General features: G+C 40.7%; 1 protein-coding gene and 1 long non-coding RNA gene across 3 annotated transcripts in view; one reads left to right on the top strand and one right to left on the bottom strand.

Annotated features, from left to right (window-relative positions):
- Positions 1–3,074: 3,074 nt before the first annotated feature.
- On the bottom strand, positions 3,075–5,954 carry LOC128534179 (uncharacterized). The gene is made up of 3 exons (XR_008361456.1): positions 5,784–5,954; positions 4,539–4,713; positions 3,075–4,137 (listed from the first exon to the last, which is right to left on the bottom strand). It is a non-coding gene; the product is annotated as an uncharacterized LOC128534179 (long non-coding RNA).
- A 129-nt stretch (positions 5,955–6,083) lies between these two features.
- irf5 (interferon regulatory factor 5) overlaps positions 6,084–9,474 on the top strand; it is a 29,519-nt gene continuing 26,128 nt past the window's right edge. The window contains exon 1 of one of the 2 annotated variants that reach the window (XM_053508493.1): positions 6,084–6,106. The gene's annotated coding sequence lies outside the window, so the exon portion shown is untranslated. Of the gene's footprint in view, positions 6,107–6,178; positions 6,222–9,474 lie in introns of those variants that run through there. The other variant, XM_053508494.1, reaches the window with a different exon arrangement.

Raw genomic sequence — 9,474 nt, 5'->3', positions numbered from 1 at the left:
CGAGATCTTTTACTGTTGTACATGATGAAACAGAAAAGCCATCTACAGTTACAGTGTGATCAGAAAGCTTGTTTCTAGTTGCATGTGGTCCTAGTACCAGGACAAGAAAAATAGCAGTGAGCCTAAAGCCGGACCCTGTGAAACCCCGAACTGCATTGGGCTGCACCCAAATATACAGACAGATATTTATTGGTTTAATATCTATGCTTTTTTAATTTAACTAAGTGTAAAATATCAGTAAGGGTTGATATCTCAGCCTGGGCGCCTGGCATCCCTCTCAGTCACCACAATGAACATCACGCCTCCAGCTTACTGTGGTTATTAAAGGGAAGCCAGAATGCATGACTCCAGCTGAGTGGCAAATATGCCATGTGAAACTGACCTAGCACAGTGCTACAGCTAGCATAAAAAGTCAGCTGACTACATTATTTACATGAGCTGCCTAGACTAGCAAATGTACCCTAGCCAAATTAACATCATGTCTGCTGTTCAGTCGTGTTTATGGTGTGATAGAAAATACTACACTTACTATTTTAACTGTGGCAACTGTGCTACCTATGTAGTTTTATTGGAATTTATTAAATTGAAATGTGTTGCCGTTATTATACCTGACCTCACAACCTCTTGTTTTGCCAATTACAGTTTGCCGGATCTCTATAGGGCCATACTTTAATTGTTATATTATCTGATTGTGTGTATGGCTGCTATTATAATTATGCTCCATGTTTTATTTATTGATAAAAATGGTCATTATAATAATAAAAAAATAGACTGTAAAGCAAGAACAGACACTTGTTTATTCATAATGAACTGAGCGGAAGTGAGAGACTACTAAAGACAAAAAAGTCTGCTGGACTGTGAGGACATGTCCTGTGGCATTTAATAATATTTATTATTTGTACACACATCAGCCATAACATTACAATACGAAACATTATGGCCAGCGTAGTGCAGGTTTCCCTTGTGCCACTGGGGCAGCTCTAACTCCTTGGGCCATGACTCCACAGGGCTGCTGGGGGTTGCTGTTATGTCTGGCACCATGATGTTGGCGGTGGTTCCTTTGGGTGCGGTGGGTTGTGGGGTGCACGTTCGGATTGGGATCTGGGGATTTTAAGGGCCGGGTCAGGGGCCTTGGGCTCTTTGCCTGCTGAGCTTTATGTGCACTTTTAGGGGTGGGAATAAAGCACAGATATGACAGAAATAAACATAATCTAAACATTTAAAAACAAAAACAGATTGTCTGAGGTAATCTGCAAAAAATTTTATTTTAAATTTGTTTAACAATAATATAGACGAATAATTGTACAGTTGTGTGAAACTATTGCTAATTTAATGAGCGATGTGCCGAAGCATTTAATCAGGATGGGTGCTTAAAGACCCCTGTGCCCAAGGAGACTGTTTACCAACCATATCTAAACTAGTCAAATTAGATTTCCATTCAGCATCAGGAGTGAAGGTGACTCAGGGAGACAAACAGATGTGTAGCAAGACGTACTGCTGTAGTTAATTAGCCATAACTTTACAACACAAGACATTACCCTTAGTATTGTGTCGGTTCCCAGTGTACTAGTATATATAGCTTTTTCACACCTGTGTCATCAGCAGTAGAAACTAATACCATGCTGTAAAAAAAAAAAAAAGTAGTGAGCCTAAGACTGAACCCTGTGGAACCCCAAACTGGATTGGGCTGGACCTAAATATACAGACATTCATATATATGTTGGTTTGATAGCTATGATTTTTTTTAATGTTGATGTACTGTCTGTTAATTGTTAATTTTAGCAGGTGTTTATGTTATGCCTGATCAGTTATTATGGACTTCATTTTGTTCTTGTTCATTAATTAATTAATTAGTTTATTTGTCAAGTTCTGATTATCTGTAATTGTTGCTAACACAATCAGCACTGTCCACACTACTCATCATCTGGGATATAACAGTGACAGTTAAGTCCATTATACTACTGCAGGCTGCACTGTTTGGTTTACATCTTGTGCTCAGTGAAGCAATAATGGCTGCAAATGTGTGTAGCGAGAGCCAGGGCAGAGACGGGTCCGTGTGAAAGCTCTGAGCAAAGCTGTGAAGAATTGAGTGAATTTGATAAACAGAGACTGTGGATGTTGCTGATGTCCTACGCCAGCACCATGGCATGGATGTGGCTGTTCCCAGACGTCTTCCTGGTAAGCGTCATGTGGGTGAGCAAAGCTGAAAAAAGTGGGAGCGGGGGGGTCACTGATCCACCTAGCAGGCTGTGGGCAGATCTGTTGGTCCTGGCACGGACAGAGGATGGTAGCTGGCAGTTCTGTGTTGACTATCGCCACTTCAGTACTGTCACAAAGGTGGTGTCCTTCACACTTCCCCATATTGATGACACAGTGGAAAGAGATGCCAGCTCCACATGGCTCAGCTCAGTGGACCTGTTCAGAGAGTATTACCAGGTGCCACTTGCCCCAGGGGGCAAAGAGAGGAAGGTGTTTACACTGCAAGTGCAAACTCCTCACCACCAAACTCCTCCATCCCAAGACAATGGTGTCTTCTTCAGCATAAGGTTCTATGGGAATGTATTCAATGCCAGGGGGGCTGCCATGGTCCTGGAGAAGGTAGTAGCTACTGTACGCAACTCTAGGCAACACTATGCAGCATCAAACAGCTTAAAAGCTTCTTCACACCGGATCCACCGGAGTTCTAAAGCCTCCAGTATGTACTGTACCATAGCATGTGAAAGCAGCTGACCATTTCATTCAAATAATTAATAATAGAGAGAAAGAATAAGTTTTGAATCCTGACACCAACCTGTTTCCCCCACTGATCATCACATAACAAGAAACGTAATGTATGATTATGGGCTGTTCGAGTGTTATTAAACTACAGTATAGCTATTTATATTATCCAATAACATTTTTCACATAATTTGTATTTAAATGATTTTATTTTATTAAAATTATTTAATTATTTTATATAGCTTTTTAAAAAATATTTTATTATTTTTTTAAGTATATTATTATTATTATTATTATTATTATTATTATAAGTTATGCAGTTTTGTTATCATTACTAATGTTAAAATGATCCCCTTTTGATTTATGGAAAATAAGCAGTATGAATAGCTATATCTATTTAAAATATTAAAATAACACAGACATTTTAGCTTAATAATCAGTTACAGTACGGATGTGTGTGTAGGCACTGGTCTACTATTACTAATAATCTCATTGTTGTTCTGCTTTGTTCTGTGTTATGTGCAATGATTCTTAGTTAAATGTAGCTAATTTAAATATAGTAGTCTGTGCAGCCTATATAACACCACGACGATGCCCGTGTTACAGCTCATGAAGGACCCTCCATATGTGCACACCCATATGTGCCATTTCAAGAACTGGCATTAACACAGCTTTCATTCGTCTGGCAAAAGTGTTAGAGTCCACTAGATTTTGGAGCGTCGCTGTGTGAATTCAGCCAAAAGATCATTTAGCTCAGTTCCCAATTTTTGTTTCAGATTGCTAAGAATTTACAAATCATAATGAGCCTTCAGCCACCTGCAACTTGCCGAAATGAGCAGTGAATATGTTAAGCATGAACAAAACATATAATTCCACTGTGTTTCCACACAGGCCAATCCGTGGACATTCGTGGCCCTCAGTAGCGAACCGTAGGGAGCTGTAGTGCACATGATGGCAAGGAGGGTCAGGAGAAGTGCCAGGGTGGTAATCACAGCTAAGTGAATGTTACTATAGGGATCCACAGGGATCTGCAGAATAGAACTATTCATAAGTAACCTCCGTTAACCTTTCCCGTGCCTTTACATCATCTTTTGCCTTTCCTGCGCCTCGTTCCAATGAATCCAATGACATCAGAGCACCCTGGGGCCGCAGCACGCCGTCATTTTAAAAACAAAAAACATGAAAGTGAAACCTGGGCTTTAATTCGGTCAGGCACTGAGGCTGGGTGAAGAGGTCTGGGGTGCAGGTCGTGTTCCAGTTCATCCCAAAGGTGTAGAGGTCAGTTAGGGCTCTGGAGAGGACACTCCAAGTCTTCCACTCCAACCTTAAACACACCGTGTCTTCTTTCAGCCGGCTCTGTACATAGGGGCCCTGGCATGCTGGAACAGGTTTGGGCCTCTTTGTTCCAGTGAAGGGAAACTGTAATGCACACAGAGACGTTATATAGAGCTGTGTCTTTTCCGCAACAGTTTGAGGAAGAGCCACATACAGCATGTCGGTCATATAGTTTACATATTAAAAAAAAAACGTAGAGGGTTTAGACTGAAGAGAAAAGTAAAGCTTTCTATAAAGCTGTATAAAAAAGCTGTATATATTTAAATCTGAATTTGCATTAAAACTGAAGGCATGCGAGTCTCTTGATTATTACATTACTAATATTACATTAGTGTTTATAGGAACATTCCATTATTATTATTATAATCCACATAAATGAATAATCCTCGGCCATATATAATCCACATTATCTTATTCCAGGTGAGCTAGCTATTTTTACATGGAGTGAAAATGACTGTGTTTAAGTTGACTTTCCTGATGCTTACTCCCAAACTGCACAACATTTTGAAAAAATGGGAATCTCTTAGGGTCAGTGTTGCTGGCTCAGTTAGTGTGGGATGAGCCGGGGAGGTGTACGTCACACCATGTCGAGGGATGTATGGGCTAACCTGTACCCACCCTGTGGGCAGCTGTGGGTGTGGGCGTGTCTCTATATAGAGTCTGGATGGATCACACAAACACTGATTAGTGTGAGGTTTTGAGCTTTTATAATACTGAAAGTGTAAATCAACTGATAATTTTACTGTAAAGCACAGATTCAGACTGACCTGCTGTAAAACTAAAAGTGGAAAAGTTTACAGAGCCTCACCGATCTTCACACTCTGTATAAATAAAGGTTTTGTCTGAACAGCAGAGGACCCGAAACCAGGATTATAAAACTTTCTGTCTGTATGTATGTATGTCTGTCCAGCCAGATTGTGTCATGGCATCACACAATTCATCTTTATCCTTTTATCTACTTTTTCAATTTCTCATCTGTGATTCACTCTCCGATTACCGAACAGGGAGTGTATTTGTCTGAGCACCAAAGAAGGACAACTTAGTGTAAACAAGGCGTAAGATACTCAACCTTACAGAATGGGATTTCTTTGTATTAATAAGTTAGACAGAGAGTTCTGCTGTACAGAGAGACACACAGACATGGACGTGGGCTTCAACCTCAAATAATAATAATAATAATAATAACAATAATAACAATAATAATAACAATCACAATAATAATAACAACAATAACAATAATAATAATAATAATAACAACAATAACAATAATAATAACAATAACAATAATAATAATAATAATAATAATAATAACAATAATAATAACAATCACAATAATAATAACAACAACAACAATAATAATAATAATAATAACAACAATAACAATAATTATAACAATAATAATAATAACAATAACAACAACAACAATAATAATAATAATAATAATAACAATAATAATAACAATCACAATAATAATAACAACAACAACAACAATAATAATAATAATAATAACAACAATAAGAATAATAATAACAATAATAATAATAATAATAACAACAACAACAACAACAACAACAACAACAATAATAATAATAATAATAATAATAGTAGTAGATTGAGTCCCCAGCTGTTCCCCAGATGTGTGTTTGTTCATGTCACACTGATTATAAACACATGTTTAACAGCACTATTATTATTATTATTATTATTAGTCTGACTATTTTTTAACTCACTTCCGCTCTCCGTGTCCTACATCCGGAGGGTGTGAACGTGTCTCACACACACACACACACACACACACATAGGTCTGCTAATCACATCGGAGTGTGTGTTTCCTCCAGGCTGTACAGAGAGTGTCTCAGTGTGTGTTTCCGCAGGACTGACCCGTGTGTGTGTGTGTATAGTGTGTGTGTGTGTATAGTGTGTGTGTGTGTATAGTGTGTGTGTGTGTATAGTGTGTGTGTGTGACCCCGCTCACCTGGACCAGGAGCTCGGACACCTGCGGCTCTCCTGCCGGGATCAGCGCGGGGCTCTCAGCGCGGGGCTCTCAGCGCAGGTACACACACACACACACACACACACACACTGTTACACACACACACACACACACACACACTGACCGGGCCGCAGACAGCGCGTTCTACACCACGGAGTCGGAAAAGTGGTTTAAGGTGTGTGTGTGTGTGTGTGTGTGAGTGTGTGTGTGTTACAGTCCCCCGTGTTGCCGCTGAAGCTCCGCTTCACTTTCATTATCTGTTCCTTCACTCTTTTAACTGAAGTTCACTGTTACATTTAACTATTACTCACATTTACTGTGTGTGTGTGTGTGTGTAACAGTGTGTGTGTGTGTAACAGTGTGTGTGTGTGTGTGTGTGTGTGAGAGAGTGTTACAGTGTGTGTGTGTGTGTGAGAGAGTGTAACAGTGTGTGTGTGTGTGTGAGAGAGTGTAACAGTGTGTGTGTGTGTGTGTGTGTGTGTGTTTACACTCCGCCCAGCCTGGGGTTCTTTTTAAACGGTGCCTGAGAAAAACGAGAAGTGGCTCTGATCAGTAACACAGTGTGGAACTAATGCACAGAGTGTGTGTGTGTGTGTGTGTGTGTGGGGGAGTGTGTGTGTGTGTGTTGGAGTGTGTGTGTGTGTGTTGGAGTGTGTGTGTGTGTTGGAGTGTGTGTGTGTGTTGGAGTGTGTGTGTGTGTTGGAGTGTGTGTGTGTTGGAGTGTGTGTGTGTTGGAGAGAGAGTGTTGGAATGTGTGTGTGTTGGATTGTGTGTTGTAGAGAGTGTGTTGGAGTGTGTGTGTGTGTGTTGGAGTGTGTGTTGGAGAGAGAGTGTGTGTGTGTGTGTGTGTGTGTGTGTGTGTGTGTGTGTGTGTGTGTAGGCCTGCAGGGACATTATTAAGAATCTGTCATTTTATCTTCCTTCAATCAATTGGAAAGTGAGGATACTATGTGTGTGTGTGTGTGTGTGTGTGTGTGTGTGTGTGTGTAGAAGTTTATGTTTAGAGTGTTTAGACTTAAAACGACTTCAGCGCTGTTATTTCAGCCAAAGTGAAAATATGAACTAATCCCAGTCAAAATATTCACTTTATCTTTTCTAATTAATATCTATTGGTGCAGGTGTTTGTTTACATTGAGACAGTAGCGCATTAGTAGATTATTATAAAGTAGATTATTAAATCCCACACATAACTGTTCATAACATCACTTTTACTCCACATTTAGATTCACTGATGGTGCAGATTAAACTTCAGACAGAGATCTAAGGACTGCAGGAGATTCAGTAAAGTCTAGACAGACAGTTTTGTGTGATACAGACAGTCAGTCAGACAGACAGACATTTACATTTGGGCATTTGGCAGACGCTCTTATCCAGAGCGACTTACATTTTTATCTCATTACACATCTGAGGGTTAAGGGCCGCGCTCAAGGGCCCAACAGTGGCAACTTGGTGGTTGTGGGGTTTGAACCTGGGATCTTCTGAACCGTAGTCCAATGCCTTAACCACTGAGCTACTCCTCCCCAGACAGACCGAGTCTCAGGTCCTCCAGTGTGTGAAACGTATAGATATTGTAAGAGTGAACTCTGACCAGTGTACAGATAAACAGGGTGATGGTTATTTCTCTTTATACAACAGTTAGTTCAGACCAGATGATCTGATTAGACGAGAGGCGTTCCACACGTGGTGATAATGGACTGTAACAGAACTGGGACGTTTAGGTAGTACTGTTCATCACATGTTCTACAATCGTTAATTACACTGGACAAAATAACTAGTTAAATAAAAAAAAAATGTGTACATTATTATATGTTGTGGCACTGTTGTATAAAAGCAGTATTATACTTAAAGGGCATGCCGTTGTACTGAATATCAGCACGGCTGTGATATCGTCAGTACTCAGGCTGTATCCCGTGCCTATGGCTGCATCAGAACTGTGCTGATATTCACTACAACAGCACGAGTTAGAGCCGTGCCCGTGTGATTGCTTCGCTGCAGAATTGTTGTGCAGAGACGGACAGTCGGTCGGAAAGTCAAAGTCCCGTCACGTCCATTAACCAAACCAGCCGGCTGGAATTAGCACAAGTCTACAGCCAGATGCAGGAGAACTAATCAGACTCACAGAGAGAGAGAGAGAGAGAGAGAGAGAGCGCTATATTACATGGCACAAGCTGTCTCAATACTTTTGGCTGCCAGTGTATATTTTATTCACTACATTTGACGTTGTGTGAAAATCAGTGTGTAACTTTCCAAAAAGCAGCAGTTTGTCAAGCAGGCACTTCGAAAACACTCTGCTGTTTTTAGTTGCACTTCTGAAGCTGTTGAGCCATAAACCAGAATATTTGTTTATTTGGGAGATTCAGAAAATACCTCTACATTACATCATGAAAATTGCAACCAAGAAGAAGAAAAGTAAACTTTAATACCTTGCAAACTCTAAGGCAGATATTTGGAGGAGATGTGCTAAATGTGGTGGCACCGTGCCAGGCTGTCGCTGTCGTGTGTTTACGTTTGCCCGTCCGGTTGGCCAATGGATATAGAGTTTGTTAAACACCAGGTATGCCAAGTTGGGTGTCAATACTTCTGATTGTTTCTGAGATGTGCTCGGGTGACTTCGCTGTCAGTCATTTGCATGTGATGGCAAACTGTGGCACGCATCAACAATCCCAGGAAGGTGTCTAGTTTGGGTTTATGATGATCCACATTCTGTTGTGATCAGTTTGAATCAGTCATTTACAGTCACACACACACACACACACACACACACACACACACAAAACAACGTATGATTTGAACTGTTGGTGAGACGTGCTCTCACTTCCTGTTTAGTGACTCCGCTGTGTGTGTGTGTGTGTGTGTGTGTGTGTGATGGCCGATCTGACCTGTGACTCACGAACACACGACAGTAGATGGTTTGGGTTTGTTCGAGGTGTCCTCCCATGAGTCTGACGTCTATAACTGTTGATGATTAAAGAAAAATGAGTGAAAATGGCAAAAGCATTGGATTCGGCCGGAAGAAACACGGCGGCGGCGGCGAACGTTAAACTCGGCGTGACCCAGAGAGTCTCAGGGACGGAGGAATCTGAGGAAGTGGAATTTCTGCAGAGTTGCTGCTACAAACGCGTGTCCTGGGGGTGGAGTGACGGCGCGGCTGTGTGGGAAGACCAGCCTGTCCTCCATCACTCTGCCACATATCAGTGTGTGTGTAAGGGACACACACACACACACACACCAGATCTGTATCACACTTAAGTTTGGAAGGCCGATGCGGTCTGCTCGTCTAAATGTAAAATATATTTAATTTGGTTAAATAAAACTCATTCTAATAATGATTTACACTTAAATTGTTTTCTTATTATTAAATTAATTACGTTAAAGTGTATTATTCAGTGACTCGAGCTGAAACAGTGACTCGAGCTGAAACAGTGACT

The sequence above is a fragment of the Clarias gariepinus genome, chromosome 12, assembly GCF_024256425.1.
Source record: "Clarias gariepinus isolate MV-2021 ecotype Netherlands chromosome 12, CGAR_prim_01v2, whole genome shotgun sequence".
Classification (NCBI taxonomy): Eukaryota; Metazoa; Chordata; class Actinopteri; order Siluriformes; family Clariidae; genus Clarias; species Clarias gariepinus.
Note: the sequence above shows the minus strand (reverse complement) of the source record. Positions and strands in the feature narration are given on the sequence as shown.